This window comes from Protopterus annectens, chromosome 5.part0 (assembly GCF_019279795.1).
Source record: "Protopterus annectens isolate FY-2018-M chromosome 5.part0, PAN1.0, whole genome shotgun sequence".
In the NCBI taxonomy this organism is placed as follows: Eukaryota; Metazoa; Chordata; order Ceratodontiformes; family Protopteridae; genus Protopterus; species Protopterus annectens.
The window spans coordinates 953,346,379-953,367,382 of record NC_056735.1 but is presented as its reverse complement, the minus strand read 5'-3'; positions in this window follow the sequence as shown (position 1 = coordinate 953,367,382).

Here is a 21,004-nt window from a genome sequence, read left to right as displayed (position 1 = left end):
TAAGGAAAATAACAACAGCCATCAAAATATTATATTCATAAAGAAGCAGAAAGTATTCTAAGAAATAAGTCAATTTGAGAATGGAAAAAGGAGATTTTGCCAATAGAGATAACTGTAATTAGGGGTATAGAGAATAAACAAGAGGGGATTTGAATTTACTGGAGAAAACTGGAAAAGACATCAAGGTATTGAGAGCAAATAACTAGAGAGGGAAAGGTAATAGAATGAGAAGAGGCCAAGAAGACATTTGGACTGCCTTTTCTATCAGAGACTGACATCAGGGTATAGGCATAGAGAAAGGGATAGGGAATCCTTAGTGAAAGATCTGCTTTAGTAGAGTTTTTAGTCAAATCTAGAACAAAAGCAGCTCTCAAAAAGGGATAATTAGTAGGGCGTATAAAATATTGCACAGTAACTACCGGAAACAATCAGAGGAGGGTAGAAAAGATTGGGAAGAGAAACTGGATAAGCAATTGAAAAGGAAACAATGGGAGGATATATGCATGGCCCCCAAGTTTGCAACAAAGTCTAGAAGATTTAGGATTTTTGCTTGGAAGTGCTTGAATAGGTATTTTTATACCCAAGCAGACACCAACATTTTTTTCCTCGGGTAGACAGCAAATGTTGGAGCTGTGATGGGGAATAAATAAGTAACTGAGAAAATATGTTTTGGGTGGGTAATGAGTTGGAAGACTTTAAACATTCCCTACCGAGTACTCGGTCAGGAAGATTGGGTGAGAAAATGGGTGTAACTAAGGAAATGATTCTTTTGAGCCGGGACACAGGATCTGAATTCCTAGACATACTCTTGTTAAGTTTAATTCTGATGACTGCCAAAAAAAGCAATTACTAGAGAATGGAAATCAAAGTCTAAACTAAATATATTTGAAATATTTAATATTGTAAAAGAGACAAAAGAAATGTAAGTGGGATCTTTAGAAAAGGGAAGGAGCAAAGTATATAAAAATAAGTGGAAATTATGGGAGAAATACATATTGAATAATGTTCTAAAAGAGGAGTGATGTTTAAGGAAGGCAGGAATTGAACAATTTATGTAATGTTTGATTGATGATAGTTATACAAAAGAACATATGTGATGTATAATGTATGTAACTGGAAACATGTTAGTATGGTTTGTTTTCTTTTCTATCAAAGTATGTTTGCCTGTGTCTTAAGTGATAATTCATTAGTCAAAGAGACTGGTGTTGCAACCCCATAGAGTGACTTACCCTGTTTTATTCCAACTTTCTATCTCTATCCTTGCCTTTGAACTTTTCTTATTGTGAACCATTCCCATACAATTCCTTCCTAGTAGCACACACACTTTCTCTTTATATTTACACTTCGGTTTCCCCTACACAAACACACATACACCCAGTTGTCTTACACACTGTTGATTGGTGATCCACTGCCTTAGTATTTATTTCTTTATGTCTTCAATGCCACTTATTTCACAATTTCTAAAAACAGTTCTAAATTACAACCTTTCTTTCAGTGGTAGGAAATTAATATATGTTTTTCCTACTGGTGTTAATACAGAGAATTATGAATGGGTCACCAATTGTAATGTATATAATATTGTGTTTGAGAAATGGATGCCAAGAAATTCACCTCAAGATCGAAACTTGACAGATAAATATTGGTATCCATATCGAGAATTTTTTCTTATGAATGGAGATCTGTTTTTTGTAGTGCATGAAGATTTATTTTTCCATTTACTACTAGTAATTGAAAAATTAGATTAAAAAATGTAATGTGTCGTACCAGCTTTGAAAGTTGGAAAAGCAGTGAGGAAGTGGTTGATGTCTTATGTATTCACCGTGTAAGGAAAGCAACCATAAGCAAAGCACTGGGTGTACTTTAGCAGACAACAGGCAGAAGCAGGAGTTGAAACCAAGCTGTTTCGAGCCATGCTGCTGCTGTTTTCTGGTCAGTGCTGTCTGCTGTTAGTGCAGGCCCAATGTTAACAGAACTTAGGGAGTGTTTAACAATCGTCTCAGTGTTGGTAAGGTCTGATCTCGCTCTGTAGTAACACTTAACCAGGATATTATTTACCCATTTGTTTAGTGTAATCAAAGCTCTCCATGTACTACATGGTAATTAAGCAGTTTGTGTTGATGTAGTCTGGTATCTCACACTACAGCTGTATGTGACACAGGTGTTTATTTGAAGTACTGAAACCTGCTATCTTTGAAGTTAAATTTATTACATTTCTGATTTTTCTGTCATATTGCAATCATTTTGTTGTCATGAGGTTTCCTTTATTTTCAACTACATAATTTCACTCCACACTAAATTTCTTATACACCAATCATTAGCAGTTTGTCTGTGTTTTATAGGTGAAAAAGGAGAGTTTCTATTCCATTTTGGATGCCTTGGACATCCTATACATCTCTGATTGTCTGGATCTAAAAGGGCTCTCATGAGGGGAGAAGCATTGTCAGATGCACATGCCCCCTTTCCCTTTTTCTAACCTTACCTTAGGTCAGCCCTGTTATAGCAATACCACTCCTTCAACCACTCAAAGCTTCCACATGTACACACTAACATGCTCACTTCCCTGAATTACTATTTGTTAATCTCATAAACGGTTTACACCGAAAACCTTGAAACTGCATCGGTCGACCAGCATGTGGTTGACATTCAGTTTTCAAGTTAGCAGAATGTCAAACCAAAATGTATCGACTATACTACAGCTAATGGGTAGTGTAATTCGAGCATTTGGGTTCGACATTGTGCAGAGAGATTGCAGTTCAGTGAGGAACAGGGAATTAGCCCATTTCCTCACTGTAGTGTGATCTCAGAGCTGGTATATTTAATGTGCAGGTGGTGTGGGGGGTGCAGAGGGTTGTAGACCCCTCTGCAAAATACTAGAATTCACACACTGTTGACTGTAGAGTTTAACGGTACATTAATGTGCATAGCAGGAGGTGAGTGACGTCACCCCCTGCTATGTCGAATACATCAAACCACAGTCATCAATGTATTCATTTTTGCTTTGGTTTACTTTTTGGGATTCCGGATTCAGCATTTCAGGTTGACATTTTAAACAGTTGACTGAAACAGATTCAAAATGCCAATAGTAAACCCTCAAAAATGAAAAGTCTTGAATTTAAAGCAGTATCATTTTGACTTATATCTTGGTGGATATAAAAACACTGTATTCCCCAGGCAAGCCACTCTTTAATCTGCAATAGGGCTTCAAGTTTCAGGAATTACATCATTGTGACTAATATGTCTGTGGATACAATCACTCCCCTTAATCAAATATCAATGTTCCCAACCAGTTGAGTTTAGAATGCCTATCAGCATGTCATAATAATTGACATTTCCTAAAACGATGAATGACAGACCCCCCCAACTACCAGGCACTAGCTGTAGGGCTATGAGTAACAGGTTTAAATTACCTAGTAGAGAGCCCATGCCTGGTTGCCTAACATCGCAACTTAAAGGACAACAATGGGATTCTGTTATTAAATGCTCAGCTTCTCTGTCCTTTGTCTCTCTATTTACTGGCACTGCTATGAATAAACAATAATACAGCATTTAAAATATTTTTAATTGACTGTTTCTCTCCACTAGAACAGTATCTTACTGTACTGTGGTGTTTCACTTTCATAAAACTTTTATCCTGCCCTGGAAAAGCTTGCTGCAGTCTCCAATTCATTGATGTCATCAAGGCCACTGAATACAGGTAGTTTTCTAGCCAATTCCCTCCCCAAACTGACATCACGACAACCATCCTAAAAAAACACCCATGCTGTGATGTCACAGATCCCTGGTCCTTCCCCTACCCCATACAGAAAGTAAAGGCTAGAACAAGCAAACAGTATATGAGTCAAGTCTCCTGCTGTGAGCTGTCAATCATAGCAGGTAACAGCTCAAATTACCCTTAGCACTTTGGCAGCTAGGGAAGTTAGGTGTGAATGGGGATGGGAGATGAGTCAAAATAGTACAATTTAGGCTTCACAAAAGACTGCAGTTTAGCCATTCTAAAAAGAAGCACCAGTTTAAAGCACTTTGAAAGACTGTTCTGAGGTATTTGCTGTTTGCACTGTTTGTGTTTTAAGTAGTCATTGAACGGCATGAAATGTTACTGAAAACTAAATGGCTGAAAGACAGCAGTGTATGCATGTGAAATCAATATAGTGATGACAGGAGCTTTAGGAAGAAAGAAGCCCGTGTGATGTAATTTTTTTACAGACAAGCACTGCATTGTGGGATACCTAGAGGTAGACTAAACAATCAGAATTACTTCAAGATGCCAGACCCATGTGGTCAGACTCAGAAATTACATATAAAATATTTAAAAACCTGTAATTAGCCTCAGAGTGGTGTTAAAATGTAGGAAACACCAAACCATTATGAAATAGACATGTTTTTGAGTCTGTGGATGCAGTTCTCCTTTAACCTCACACTTCAAAATCACCTATTGCACAAGCAGTTGATCTATAACAGCTGTGATTGACAACACTCTCACCCACTTCCTCCTCTCTTTTGTACTCCCACTGTGCTTGTGTCTGTAACACATATAACGCTGTCTAAACAAACACAAATCTGAAGAAATCTACACTGACAGATAAAAATGCTTAGCCCCGTAATAAAGTCAGGTTCACTGTTTCCAATAAAAAGGGATGCTTATGTTGGTAGTTTTGTTTTGATTTTCACTTTACTGAAAAGCTGTAAGATTTCAAAAACCTGTATTCAGAACACCAATCTGCTACAACTGCTTTATGATGTCATTATGGCGGGATGGCCAGATTATGGAAAGCCATCTTAATCCAATAATCACAGTTGATTTTCCAGACATAGTTGATCTGTCACTGATCCATGACTCATTGCTTAAAGGAGAACAAGTCATACTTTCTTCACAACTAAGAATATACTTAAAGGGCTCCACAAATCACATCAAAGCATGATAAAAGGCAAAGATGGAGCATGTGATATTTTATATTGGCCTAGCATGACAAAGTAGATAGAACCTATGACCAGAAACTATGATATTTGTTACCTGTACATAACTCAAGACAAAAAAGAGAAACTCATCCCTCATTAAATTTCACATTTGCTCTGGATGAATGTTATTATGGACTTTGTTCGGCAGAATAAAAACTGCATTTTTGTCAAGTGTTAACTATTATTATTGTAAGTTTCTGGAAGCTGTGCACTTGAAAGATGTAACAAGTCAAATCATCATAATTGCCTTTAAGTTTATTTTTGTGAGACATGGGGAATCAAGAGGAACTGGTCACTGACAATGGGCCATAGCTTGTCACTAATGAGTTTTGTATGTTTGAGAATAAAAGTGAATGTGAATACATGACTTCAAAACCCAGTTAATCTCAAAGTAATGCACAAGTTGATTGTATGGTGTAGACTGTAAAGAATATAACAAGGAAATGTTTAATGTCTGAATATTGGTTGCTGTTACTTATCCATCTTGGAATACCCAGTACTCAGTTATTGTCAATAAGACTGTCTCCAGCTCAGCTTCCAGTGTGTAGATGTCTCAAATCAAAACTATTAATCTCATTCTCTCTCACTGTTTATACCTGAAAATAAACAATCTGCTATATCAGCTTTTAGAGGATGCAAAAGAAGAAGAAACACATTAAGAATTTCTTTCTACTAAAAGAAATGGAATGAGTGAACATAAAAGGGCCACATCAACAATTTGAGAATAACTAAATAATGGAATTACAGTACTTCTCAAAAAATCTTTCTAAAATCTTCCTTAATACAAGGCTAGGATAATAGGGTCTACAGAAAAAAAATGTATAGAAACCTGTCATAGAGAACTGCAGAATGCTACAGAGAAAAGTAATTCAAAGTAAACCTGACTTCTGCCTCGGTGCAGAACATAATTATATTCTGGTCACTGAAGTGAAGACAAGCCTCCGTCATAACTTGTTGGCTAACTCTGAGCTGAGTGAAGTCAAATAAAGCTTCTGAATCTGATATAAACAGATTGCAGGTAAGTGACAAAGCATTTCAGTGCAATAAGCTAATTTGAATTCAGTACCACCTGTCAGTAATGAAGTGACTGACACATCCAAAGGTAATGCTACTAATGGGACAGATAGATCAAAATATTCATGTTTTGGAAGGTTAATTTTTAGCTACTAGATAATTAAATATGAGGAAAAATAGGAAATACAGCAAATTCAGCTTTTGCTTTAATATTAACTCAGTAGCAGAGAGAAATATACTGGAACTACTGAGTTAAGAATTTTGATATTAAATCTCTATGAAAACTCTCTGTTGACTTTAATGAAATACCTATATGCAGCATGCATTCTTTCAGACTTAAGTGGTCTGGAATGCGATTCAAAATCTAGCTATATAAAAGGTGGAATTCAGCAAAAACAAGTCTCTTTTCCATTAAAAGCAAAATTATTGTAGTGAATTACAGATGTTATATTTAGCATCACTGGCAGAGATTTAATATTCCTTTTATAGGTTCATAGGTTTATACTAGGCTATCTGCCCTAAGGCATTTATAAGCCTAGCCCAAATTTTTGTGGCTTACGCCACCCCTTATATGAAAAAATACTGTGCCCATTAGTTTGTTGTGCCTCTGTCCAGCAGTGACACAGAGATGATTCCCGGGGTAAACCTACGATCTCCCATCGACAGGTCAAGATTTCTCTTGAACAGAGCCAGCGAGGTGCTCTGCCTCACATGGACCGGGATTTTATTCCACAGCATAGGGAGTCTCTGAGTGATAAATCTATCCCTCCAGCACGTCCTATTTATATCCGTGCTAAGGTTTAAGTTACTTGCTCTAGTGGATTTGGATTTTTTGAGGTGGAGCATGTCTATTAATTTCGGGTTGTACATGGCCTTGTATGTCAGGCACATGTCACCTCTGAGCAGTATGCGACTGAATAGAGCTGGAGTTTCTTCAATCTGGCAGCATATGACAGATTTTGGAGTCCCTTTATCCTTTTTTGGAAATCAAACCCTGTGAACTGATTTCTACAGCATCAGGGTCTGTCTGAATAGTTAGTAACGATTTGTAATGTACACAAAAATGTTTTATTCTGTAGTCTTTAACAGCATAAGATAAGTAAATTCAATGTAAGTGCTTAATGTATGGCCAGGATCTCTAGTTATGCAATGCAACTCATTGTTACTTGCTCTTCTACTATGTTGTAATAAATGCCATTTTTATTTCTTTTAGTTGAGTAACTTGTTTAGAAATGTCAGTTATACCTGACTTGCATTCCTGTTTTAAGATCTATATGATTAATGAGACAAGATGTGAAAATGTTTTTATTGGGTGGCAACATTTTGCTTAAGGCAAAACCACTAAATGTAACAGCTTCAAAAGTGTACATGAAATTAAAGTAAGACAACAAAGAAGGCAACTGTGTCCAGAGTGATGCATGTGATATTAAATAAGTAGCATCCACTAAAAGCTTTTTATAGAATAATTTTAATATATGTGGTAACTTTGTTGTTCTGTATTTAAGATGTGTACCACAGAATAAGGGCCAGGTAGGACTTCATTGTACAAGAAATTTCTGGATAGTCACTTTTTCAAAGGGAACAGTGTGAAATTTGTTGTATGGTTCCAAAGCTCCAGGCTGCATCCATGTGTATGTGTATACTCATGGGTTCATAGGTTTGTATTAGGCTATTGACCACCAAGGTCTTTATAAGCCTAGCTATGCAACCCAACCCAGTTTAGTCCTCAATAACATTGGACACCTATATGGCAGAGGTATGTTAGTAAAGAGGTAGCTAAGTGTTATGTGTGTGTGGGAGAGGGTATGTTAGTCTCGGATTAGTTAACTTACTGTTGGCCTCTGTCCATCAGAGACATGAGGGTCAGACAGACGATGAAGTTGTGATTTCCCATCCAAAGATCAAGGTTTTGTTTAAAAATGGTCAGGGATGAATTCTGCTTCATGAGGATGAGGAGTCTATTCCACAGCGAGGGGATCCTTTGAGATACATATCTGTCTCACCAGCATGTTTTATTTATGTTGCAGGCATAGTTCAGGTCATTTGATCTAGTGTTCCTAGTACTGTTTGTTTTGTGGATGTGCAAGAGGTCCATCAGTGCTGGGTCTGAAGATGTCTTATATGCAAGGCAAAGATCATCTGTCAGTAACTTGTAGGAGAAACAAAAATCAGATGCAACATCCAAACATGTCTTTCCACATAAATAAAATCAAAAAACATCACAAAAAGGAATGACATAACCACTCAAAAACATACAAGTTTAATATCTGCAAAATGTTCAAGCAAAATGGCTCTTCATCAGTGTAAGACACTGGAGTGTATTATATTAGTTTGGGTGGGCGACCTCCCAAAGGGCAGTATAATGCATTTCTGTGTATTAAGTTTAATCTGGGGCTCTGTCACCAATCATTTGTCTGTGTCAGACTCAGAACATCTTGTAGGATCTTGGTGTCAAGGGGGGAACTGTGATAGCTCCCAATTTATAGTCATCTGCAAACTTGGTGAGCTAGAGGCCTTCTACATCAGCCTTGATTCTGAGAAGTAGATGCCAAACAGAAATGAATCGAACAAGAGCCCTGGGGTACTCTGCTGTTAACCAGTCTCCTGGCAGAAGTCTTCACCAATCCTGACTTCTTGCATCCTATATTTGAGCCAGCCAGCAACCCAGCAAATTATGTAGGGATTTACAGGTTCATAGGTCCACAACTGTATACTAAGCTAAGAGCTGCTGGGTTTATATAAGTCTATCCATGCAACCCAAATATACACCAAAAGTTATATGTTTTAGAGTTTTATATAGGAGGATCATTGTTAGTTATTATACGATTTACTGACTGCCTGTGTTCATCAGAAACATAAGTGCTAGACCAGGGGTGAATTTTCAATGTATTCTTTTTGTAAGGGACCTTTGTGGGCATTCCAGTGGTTGCATGTGTCTGGTCAGGTACATACTGAAGGGAGCATTATACTCAGTGATCGGTCTGATGAGGGCTAATTATAGTGGTACAATGATTCCCTGAACCTAGATGCCATGGTCTTACTTACAAGTTGAGCAATACAGAAGGATTTCTTTACTACCTTGAACACATTTTGGTCAAAGGCCTGGTTACTGTCTACATATTCCCAGATCCCTGACTAAGTGGGTCTACTCCTGGGGGATGTTTTATCAATGATGCAGTTTCCTGGGGTGGCTGACTTCCCAAAAGGTACTAAAATGCATTTCTTGGCATTGAGATTTAAGCCATGGCTTTGGCACTAGTCATTTGCCTGTGTTAGACCTTCTTGTAAGATGTTTTTGTCTTGGGGATTCTATGACTATCCCCAGTTTGCAATCGTTGGTGAACCTGGTCATCCAGAGGCCTTTCATACTGACAGTGACTTCTAAGAAGTAGATGCCAAACAAGAGTGGGCCCAGCACAGAACCCTGATGGGCACCACTGGGTGACCTACCTCTTTGTGGAGGTGGTCTCACTATTCCTAGCTTCCTGGGTCCCATCTGTCATTCAGTTGGCTATCCAGCTCATTATATATGGGTTTATGCCTAATTCCAGTGAGGTATTGTATCAAATTCCTTAGCCAGGTCAAGGTAGGCAGCATGCATTATTTTACCCTCATCTATTGCCTTTGTGTCCTCCTCAAAGAAATCTACCAGGTTCAGTAGGCATGACCTTCCTTTGGCAAAGCCAGATTAGGGTGGATCCAGTGTCTGAAGGTCTCCTATGTCTTTGTTGATCATTTCCTTGATAAGTCTTTCCATAGCTTTGCATATAAGACTAGTTAGACTAATGGGCCTGAAGTTTCCGGTATCTGTTGGTGGTCCATCCTTATCAAGAAGGATGACCACTGCAGCCAAAGCCTGTTTTGATACTATAGTTAAAAAGTATGATAGTTCACATTTTAGACTGTTCAGGAGGCATACTTGGATATTATCAGGGCCCACTGAGGCTGTGTTTTTGGTCTTAGCAAACGCTGCCAGGACATGCTTTCTCTTTGTAATTGAAGGGGTTATATTGGAGCATATTCCTTAGGGGGTAGTTGGGGATAAGTGAGGAACAAAGTCAGAAGTGAATTTGTCAACCAGAAAATGCACTATATCACCCAGCTCAGTGAATGTGACACCATTAGCCACCAGTTCAGCACACTGCTGTGTGCTGCCTTTGAGGTTTCTGACATAGCTGAAGAAGGCTTTATGGTTGTCTTTTCACTGGGAGGCTATCGTGAACTCATAATTAAATTTATTGGACTTAATTAGGCCTCTTAGTTGCCTGTTTATGTTCTTATCTTTATTGGAGTTATACTTCCTGATTTTAGCCATGATTTTTTTTCCTTTTGTTGTATAACCTGTTAAATTTGGGATGCTACCAGGGTGGTTTGTTTTTGTAGTTAGTTTTTGTGTAGGTACAGCTATCTCTATTCAGCCATTGACATGACTATGAACAATTCTGCATAGACTACTGTGTTCTCTGGGTTTGAGGGGCACTGCAATTTGATATACTATCACTTAATAAAAGGTAGTTTGTTTTGGAATAGTTCCTAACTGTTAATGGGTTTACTGGGGTTACTGAGTTGATTTTGATTATGATTTTGAAAGAGAACTTTATTCTCAGACCCTACCAGGGAGGATGTGACATTTGGGGAGAGGGGTGCAGTGTTCTTCTACATTTGTGAGTTTGAGAGGTTGAGTATTTTGGAACTTCTAGTGAGAGTATGCAGGAATTTCTGTGCCTGCTAATCTGAGGCTGTGTAGGATTCCCAGTCTGTACAGGCATCAATAAAGTAAACCATGATTAAGATGTTAAGTTGGATGTTGAGTGTCTCCAGTAGGTCTCAGTATGCACTATGAGTTTTGTGGGACATAGAGGGTGATATTTAACTTGCTAGGATAAGGTAAGGGATTTTATCTATAGTGACCAGCATGTGGGAAAAACTCTAGCATATCATCCTGGGTCTGTATCATATTATCGAAAAGGAATGAATGTCAAAAGCTTAAATATCGAAATTGCCATTCATTGAAATTGTTTTTGTGGGGGGCTGTGCTCCCCCACACCCCCCCTGCTAATTATATATACCAACTCCAAGGTTGCACTACAGTGAGGAAAGGGCAAAATTCCCTATTTTCACTGTACCCCAGGCTCACAAAAAACAAATTGATGAATGGCAATTTCGATATTTAAGCCATTTGAGAATCATTCCTTTTGATAATATGATATAGACCCTATCATCCTATTTAACCAATGTATAGGTATGCTTGTTATTGATGTATATCTGGACACCTCCACCTTTAGTCCCTGCCTGTGCATCTGCTGGTCTAATAGCATAGAAGGCACTGAAACCTTTGACTGCCGGGGTACTCTCTGCGGGTCTAATCCACATCTCAGTAACTACACAGACATCTATGTACTCTAGGCTGAGAAGAGCTTGGAGGGACTGTAGATTTTTGTTTAGACTCTTGGCATGGAAAAGTAACACCTTGAAGTTCGGTTGAGTTGATTTTGCTGTCAGAAGATTTGTCAATTTGGCACTGCTTAAAGAAGGCTCTCTAGAGGAGAATGCAGTTTTAACCAATGTCTGAAAGAGTAGAGGGGACAGATGTAGACCATCTTTTGCAAAGCAGCATGGTCTGTTGACTATGTCTTCCCATGTGGACAAATATTGAATTCCTTTAGAATACCAACAGAAACTCAGCCAATTGTTAAAATCAATCATCTTCTGTTTGTATTGTGGCATCATCTTTGGTGAAAGTAATATGCTGCTCAGTTCTAGGCTCATACAGCCTGAGGCACATAGAGAGATCCATAATGTCTCTCTTCATATAGGTTAGAGAGGTACGTCTCAGGTCATTTATACCTACATGGACTATGATGGAATCATACTGGTACCTGTGATGCAGTGACCTGAGTGCGTGTGTATTTGGTGAATTCTGGCATCAGATAGGCAAATAACTATATTTTCCCCTTCTTCACTCTAGTTTGAGGGTATCAGTATGTCTTATAATGGATTATCCTATGACTAGAGTCCTGGGAAGTGTGTTTGCTTGCCTTTTGGGATTAGTATCTGGGGCTCCACTGAGTATGACTGCATGTATAGTGTTAGGTGTTGCTTTTTTGAGTGATTTTGGGTTTGCCGAGGGTAATTTTTGATGATGGGTGGACTTGGAGGTCTTTGTTGTTTAGAAAGATTACATTTAAGTGCCTCAGCATACATTGGTTTATGTATATGTTGTATTGTATGTGTAGTGGGTGTTGTGTGAGTGGTTTTTGACAACGTGATCTCTGCTTGTATGTGAGAGTTTAGCCTCCAGTGACATTATGTATGTATACCTCTCGCATACTGTATCTGTTACTTTAAGGATTACATGGTTGTCAGTAAATGTGAGATAATGTCTGCATTGTCTCAAGATACCAATATCCATCAACCTGACTTCAAAAAATTTAGGATGTTGTCTGGTCCTACAAATTGGTGCGCTACAAGGGTGTGGCATATGGGAGTAAACAAAAGACTATTAAGGGTGCTTTTTTGGGGGAGTGGAGGCAGACTAGGGTATAAAATACTACATTCTACTACATTTTACTAAATTTAATGGCATTACCACTTAATGCACAAACAAGCTGCTCTAAGCTTGTCAGTGAGCAAGTTATTTGCTCTGCACTTCTGCTTTACAGAGTATTGCTTTATGGGTGTTTCAGTAGGGAAAATGTTGCTTCTTGATGTTTGCGTCTGTACAGGGCACTGGCATGGTGTGCAGCTCCTTGCAAATGAGTTAAATTTATATCAGCACTGAGAATGCAGAAAACTAACTACTAAGCTCTTTGGCCATTAAAACAACTACACAAAGAGCCCTTTTGTGTGTTCCCCAACTCAGCTAGACCATAAACACTTACTGTCACGAGATGAGTACTCAAAGTCCTTGTAATGTAAAAACAAGTAAAACAGTGGCCCAAGTGCAATGCTACCAGAAACAAACTTAAACATAAAGAAAAGCACTAGGAGAGGCAATACATAGTTCAAGATATCAACAGTAGTGTACTTTAAAACAGCTTATAAAAATGTTATTATTCCATAAAAGTACTTTGCTTTTTGGAAATGAGCCAAGATCTGCTCAAATGTGACACTAAAAACAAAGTAAGCTGACTGATAAGCTCTCTGGCCAATGAAATGACTTATTTCAGGGCTTTCTAGAGTGTTTCTCAACTTGGATAAAATAGGCTTTCACCTACTGTCATTAGATGGAAAATCCTCAGTCTGCTTGATGTAAAAACACAGAAAAGAACTTGTTGGAGTGTAAAAGAACACTACTTTATCCAATAACTAACTAGACAATGAATTCAGAGTAAGTAAATCAGCAGAATGGACAATTAGAGGCAAAATGCACTTGTTTTCACAATCAGCACAAGGAAAGACCAATAAATAATTCAGGTTATCGACAGCAGTGTAGAAAGGAATGCGCTTTTAAGGCTCATTTTATAGTAAGGCAGGCAGGTTAAAAATCACCAAGATTAAAAAGCAGAGCAAAGAATGGGAGGGTGCATGGGAAAAGTCACCAGCAGGGAGTCATACAGTGCTTGTAGTTTTTGTAGGCCTTGAGTCATATCATACATGACAAGGCCACATATTTACTCTGTGTATTTAAGTGTCACTCAAGAAATAAATTAACCAATGAAAAAAACCACAGCCTAGGTAATTTGTCTGCCACCTAGAAAAATAAAACACCAGGCCAAATAGATTTCTCAAAACAGAAAACAAAATGGAACAGGTAATACAGAAAGCAGCTCAACAGTTTAAGCAACTTCACATCAGACACAAAAAGAGATAGCATTACAATATTTGCTTCTTTATTTCAAATCACCAACAGTGTTTGCAGTTTTTGCAGGCTCAGTCTTATCAGAGATGACAAGGCCACAAATATATTCTGTATATTTAAGTATCACTCAAGAAACAAACTAACCAATGAAAAAACACAACCAGGGCCGGCCTTAGCTGAAATTGTGCCCTAGGCGAAGTAGTGCTGTGGCGCCCCTTAAGCCTCACCCACAACATACTTCTGAAACACCCCTATTTGAGCACACCCACAGGGTCACTCCCCAGGAAAGCTACTCCAGTAATTTCCTTCAATTATTTAAATGCATAGAAGAAAAGATACCTCAACACACTTATTAGCTAAGCTGTTACACAAACTGGCTAAGGGCTCTAGGTGCAAATGAGTTAACTACCTTTGCGTACGTATTCCTACTTTAAATACCAGAGCTAGATCATGGTCAAATTGGGCTTTAGGCAGGGTAATGGATCACCCTCCCACTGAACAGTCCCTCTTGCAGCAACCCATTACCCCCAACCATTCTAGTGTTCCATTACTTGTCTGTTTCTCACCAGTTGCCATAAACACTGTTCAAACCTATCAGTGTGCATATTGCAGATATTGAAATAAAATATCACAAACACTGCTGTGGTTTATGTAGGGGTGGGGTTATGTGGTTATTACTGCTTTAATTTTCATCACAGTCAAATTTTAGAGGTGTGCAGAGGAGGTCAGTATAACTTGTGCTTGGGCTGATGACAGGGTGGTCATTGTTTTTTTTTTACTTTTCTCACAGACCTCAGAGGTGTACAAAGAAGACAAAGGCAGTTACTATTGCTTATGTAGGGGCAGTGTACTGTTTAGGATCAACAAAGTGGAATACGTTACTATAATTGTTATTTTTTTTTCACTTTCCTCACAATCACCCATCAAGTATGTATACTGGTGTCTGCCTTTGGGGGTTAAGGGTGAAGAGTGAGGAAGCATGCTATGTATATCAGTAGTTACTTGAATTACATGACTGTGGCAGTTTGAACCTCTGCTTTCATCCCTTTCTAACATCAGAGTGATGGATAGGCACTCACTGTCTTTTTTTGGGGTGGGAGGTTAGGGAGGCAGGCAATATTCTCAGATAGGGCATGTGTAGCCTCACAACAAATTGCCTTTTTAGTTTATTGTTAGCTACTATTTTGTCAGCTTTGAACTTTAAGCCTTGGGAATAACTAACATATTCCTTGAAAGAAATAAAAATATAAGACTGCAATTCTATTCTTACTCAAGATTTTTGTTTAGGCCACCATTGGATTAAACATTTTGGAAAATGGTCTAAAATGCATCCAAAAGCATCTATAACCCCTATAGCTTCTAGGGGCACGTGCTTAATATAGTTATTTCCAGAAATGGTTATTATTGTGTTGTCTTGGTCAAGAAAGGTGTGTGAAAAGGATGTGAGGAAAACTAAAGCTGAACAGCAGCACTGAATTTCTTTCCTTAAACATAATTTATGTTCAAGCCATCACTGGATGAAAACGTTGTAGAAAAAAGAAAAAAAACTTTAAAATGCTCTTCAGAGCATATAGAAAGTTATGAGGATTAGGGAGAGTGTGTTTGTGTGTGTGTGCGGGGGGGGGGGCACTGTAGGCAGTGCCAAGGGTGCCATTTCACCTAATTCCAGACCTGTATATCAGGTTGTTATGCATCACTGTTGCAACTAAATGCCAGTAACTGTAAATGTATGTTTGTGAAACAGTGCAATATAGTGTGGTAGGCAGGCCTGTCATAGTGTAATAATGTAAGAGCATTGCAGATACAGGTCATTCTATGCGTACTACTCCTAAACATTTTGCAGCATGAACTAAAAAGTTGCTTAGGAGTGGTGGGAGTGCCTAGGGCCCCCAATTTGACATTTGCTGGGGGCCCCCAAAATGCTAACACTGGCCCTGTTCCCGGCCAGTGCTGTAGGCTAGATACCAGCTATGGGATTGAAGGAATACAGCCTTATGTTTGACAGCTGTCTGTCATTTTTCTCCCACCCACCAGCTGCGGTAGTCCTTTTGCCCCCGTGACTCACTTGCTCTAGTTCTGTCTTGTGTGTCTGTTGTTAGGGGGCTGGGATACTGGGGTGCAGAGATCAGTGAAAACCTGCATGAAATAACAGAGGAATGATTTGTGTGTGTCACTGTAGTTGGAGGTGGGATAGAGATCAGTGAAAACCTGCAGGAAATAGAAGAATGTTCTGTGTATGGCTTTAGTTAGGAGGAGTGGGATACTGGGGTGCAGAGATGAGTGAAATAACAGAAGAATGTTCCTGCTCTGCTGATGAGCTTGTCTCCTCAGTGGAAACAATGCAGATATTTCTTTAAACGGTGCAGGTTTAACCACTTCACCATTAACATATACTCACAAACACATAATGCACATATACCAAGTAATGCTCGACAGTTTAACGCACACTAGAAATCTGGAAAAAATCATACAACACAAAAACGATAACATCTATAGTAATACTAACTAAAAACCCACCCAAACAATGAAGGTGAAAATCAAAAATTCATATTAAATTTTTTAGCTTTTCTCCACAGAACTCAACTAGCGAAAAGTTACTCGTCAGAACCAAATGTTATACTGACACATTTATTAGTAAAAACGTGATTAAATCTAATTTTATTTTCTTGTATTGTATGGAATTGTTTCACAGACAGACAAATGCTTTATTTACATTTCCTATTAAGCAAACATAATTCCATAGTATTATGACTAAGCATTTTCTGGTGCATGCATCATGTGTATGCTAATTACAGATCCCTGAATTTCCCTAGACCTTGTAGGCAGAGCAGCGTTAACGCTGTTTTAGGTTTTATTTTGCACAACAAATTTAAGGTTTGTTATTGTTATTCTAATTACTTTGTAAACGAACTAGAGTGATATTTGTTATAGTTCCTGACCGAAAGCCTTTGGATGCCTTTGTTCCTCACTTTTGCCTTTTTTCTTGATTCTTGCGCCAAGAAGTTGAAATGTATAAAATCTGCTATTTGCGCAGTCATTTATTTATTTGCTTTGTATTAAAACAATCACTGCACTGGGAATTTTTTTCTTTATTGATAAGCAGCAGACTTTGAAGTTAAATTCCTCTAAAACAGCACACGCTGCATCCCTCAGACTTTGAATCTTACACTTTGGAATAGTAACCCTGAGACAGGGAAGCTAGCATAATGGTTAAGAAGTTTATCTTAGCAACACACACATACCTTCTCTTTCATACAACTAACAACTAGTTCAAATTCCACACACTCCTACTCCCTCATACAACACTCAGACACACACTCTCTCTCATACAGAAATGAAGGGACCCACTAGTTTAAATTGTACACACGCACACCTACTCTCTCTCACACACAGTAACACACACATGCAGTTTATCTCATACAAACAGAATGGCTAACTAAAATTCTATATACATACATACACACACACATACTTTCTCACGCATACAGAAGTGAACAGTTTAAATTACACACACACATACACTTACCTTCTTTCTAAACTGAATGGCCAAACGAGCACATACGAACTCAACCCCTCTTAACAAAACTACTATATATATATTTTATATATTATATTTTGCATGGCTGCAAAGTGTATTTACGTCCACATTGGTGTGTGCATGCATGATTCTCCTTAAAGGAGATGATGCTAGTATCGTGATGCTGTAAAAGTGGGAGGGCGCTCACCACCACCTTTGCCCTGTGGTTCCGGTAACCTCGAGCAGGCGTCAAGAAGAAAGAATGGACTGACAATTAAAATAAAAAAAAAAATAAAGTAAAAAATTGCACCCTTTACAAGGCCAGCCTTTATGGAGCCCTAGGCGGTCTCCTAGTTCGCCTATACCTAAGGCCGGCCATGAACACAACCTAGGTAATTTGTCTTTTTGCCACCTAGAATAAAAACACCAGGCCAAACAGATTTCTCGTAACAGAAAACAAAACGTAACAGGTAATACAGAAAGCAGCTCAACAGTTTAAGCAACTATACATCAGACAGAAAAAGAGGTAAGATTACTTTCCTTGTTTCGTTGTTTCAAATTTCCAGCAGGGAGTCAAGCAGAGCCTGTAGTTTTTGTAGTCCTGAAATCTCATTTTATGCCAAATTCTGAGTTTGTCAACAATACCTAACTGAGGTATTATGTTGAACACTTTGGTCAGGTCAGGGGAGGCAGTGTGCACCATTTTCTCTCATCCATAGCCCTGGTGACCCTCTCAAAGAAGTCTACCAGGTTGAATAGGGAAGATCTTTCCTTGACAAAGCCAAACTAGGATGCGTCAAGTGTACATAGGTTGCCAGTCCTTGTTGATCATCTCCATGATAATTCCTTCCATTGCTTTGCATGTTAAACTTGTCAGACCGATGAGTCTGTTGTTCCAGGGTCAGTCAATGGTCCACCCTTGTGAAGAAGGATGACCGTTGCAGCCCTCCATTCATGCAGAACATAACCTGTTTTGAGGCTGTAGCTGGAGTGCCACTAGTGGTCCTGCTAGGTCATGATGCTATTTAGGAGGTAACCAGAGATATTGTCAAGTCCCATTGAAGCAGTGTTTTTGGCCTTAGCGAGTGCCACCAGGACCTGCTCCCTGTTGGTAGCTGGGGGAGGGATATGCTAGAAGTAATTTCACTGTAGGTGGGGGGAGTGGGAGGGTGGTGAAGTTAGAGCTAAATTTATCAGCTAGGAGATTTGCTATGTCACCCTGGTCAATGAAAGTTGTGCCATTTACCACCAGTTTTGCACACTGCTGTTTGCTACCTCTAAAGATCTTGACATATCTGAAGAAGACCTTGTGATTCTCCTTAGCCTAAGAGGCTATCCTGACCTCATAACTGGCCCTGCAGGACCTTATTAGACCTCTTAGTTACTTGTTTAGTTGAATCAGAGAGTTGTTTTTTCTGATTTTGCCCGACTTTTTTTTTTGTTTTATACCATATTATTATTATATTATTTTTTTTGTTTTTGGTGTTAGATCTTGGTTTGCTTCTGGCAGGTATGGCAACCTCGATGTAGCTATTTACATGTTTGTACAGGGTTTTTGGAAACAATTCTGCATAGGCAGTTGTGTTCTTGAGATTTGCAGGAGCCTTGAATTTTAACAAAGTGTTGCTTAATGAGATGAAGTTAGGTTTTGAATACTAGTCAAAACATAGCGTAACAATTCTGCAAAGTGGCACTTTACAAGATGAAATAAACCTCTTTTAAGCTACAAAAGCAAAATAACACTCAGAATTTAGAAAGTTGGTTGAGCTTAGAACTTCTCAGCACCCCCTGCAGTTCCTGTTACTGGTTTAGTTGGGTTTCCTGGGTTGATTTTTATTTCGAGGTGCAATGCTATCCCATGTTTGCGAGTACCAGATCTAGTATGTTTGATCCCCTGGCAGGAATGCACAGTATCTGTTCCAGAGTGTTTGTGTTGACAAAGTTAGAGACAGCGGACAATTCCCAGTCTATAGAGGGGTAGTTAAAGTCTCCATGAATACGGTGTTTGGTTGGAGGGTGACCTGTAGCTGATCAAGACATGGTACAGAGCCTTGTCTATGGAGACCTGGACATGGATGATCATGGCAGATCAACACGGTCTGTTAAGCATGTCCTACTATGCTGATAGATATTGGATCCCCTGGAGTGACACCAGGAACTAAGCCAGTTGTTAAAGTCAACCATTTTCTATTCATACTGTGGCATCATCCTAGGTGAATGAGGAATGCTGCTAAGTGCAAGGCACATATCTGTCTGTGAGACATATTCAGAGAGATCCATAATGTCTCTTTTCATATAGTCTAGTGAGGTACATCTCAGGACATTTATACACATGTAGGCAATGATAGCATCTTATTGGTAAATGTGGTGCAGTGACTTTCAGTGCATGCATGATATTACAGATCCTAGCTCCAGACAGGCAACAAACCATTATCTTCTTCTTGTCTATCCTGGTGAGAGAGATATCTGTGTTGTACAATACATTCCCCTATGACAAGTTTAGTAGCTATAGTGCTTGCTTGCCTTATGGGTTTGTTCTTTGGGGACCATTGGGTATAGGCTTATGTGTGGTGTTAGCTGTTTTAATTTTATTTTAACATTTGTTTACCAGAAAAGTCCGACTTGGAACAAAGCCAATTTTCAGCAGAGGCACAGGGAGAAACGCTCCAGATGCATGTCTTTACAACATGGGAGGAAGCCCACACAAACGCAGGGAGGACATGCAGACTCCACACAGAAGGCATACCAGCCAAGAATCGAACCAGAGAACCTCTTGCTATGAGGCGACAATGCAACCACTGTGCCGTCCTGTTGTTGTCCACTGTTGCTTTTCATATGAGCTTTAGTGACTGCTGAGGATAGGTGTTGCTGTTAGATTAAAAGTCTTTGAGGTTTGGGAAGGTTTCTTTTAAGTGCCTTTGAAAAGGTCCATGTGTGTTTGGGTGAGCAGTATGTGTGCATTCTTGACATTCTTGACAACTTTGTTAATAAGAAAGATTTTAGCGTGTTGATCAAAAGTTAGGTCACTGTCCACATAAGTTCCAAATGCCAAAAAAAATTGTGCCAACTCTTAGTGGCATATTGTCAATGTGGTAGTTCTCTGGGGTAGATGACTGCCCAAAGGATACAATAATGCATTTTTAACATTTAGTTTCAGTCCATGATTCTGGCACCAGTTATTTGTTTAGGACAAACCTTTCTGCAGGATTGTTAAGTCATTTGGGGTATTCAGTGACTGCAACCAGCTTGCAGTCATCTACAAACTTCAGCCAGAGCCCTTTGGTATTGGCTTTTATTTCAGAGAAGTAAATGCCAAACAGGAAGGGTGCCAGTACCAAACCCTGGCAGGCTCCACTGGTGACCGATCATTTTTTTTGTGAAGGAATCTTCCACTGTTTTGATCTCCTGCATCCTTAGATCTAGTTGTCAAAAAAGTGGGTGATGTAGGGGCTTATCCTCTGTTTATTTAGCTTTTCTACTATGCTTGAGTGGGGGATTGTGTTATAATCCTGGCCAGGTTGAGGTTTGCGGTGTGTATCATTTTACCTTCATCCATTGCTAAAGTGACCTTTTCAAAAATGCCCACCAAGTTGAATAAGCATGACCTGCATTTAATGAATCCAAACTGAGATGGGTCCAGTGTTTAGAGGTTCTTGATCTCTTTATTGATTAGTTCCATGATAAGTCTTTCCATGGCATTGCATATGAGGCTGGTC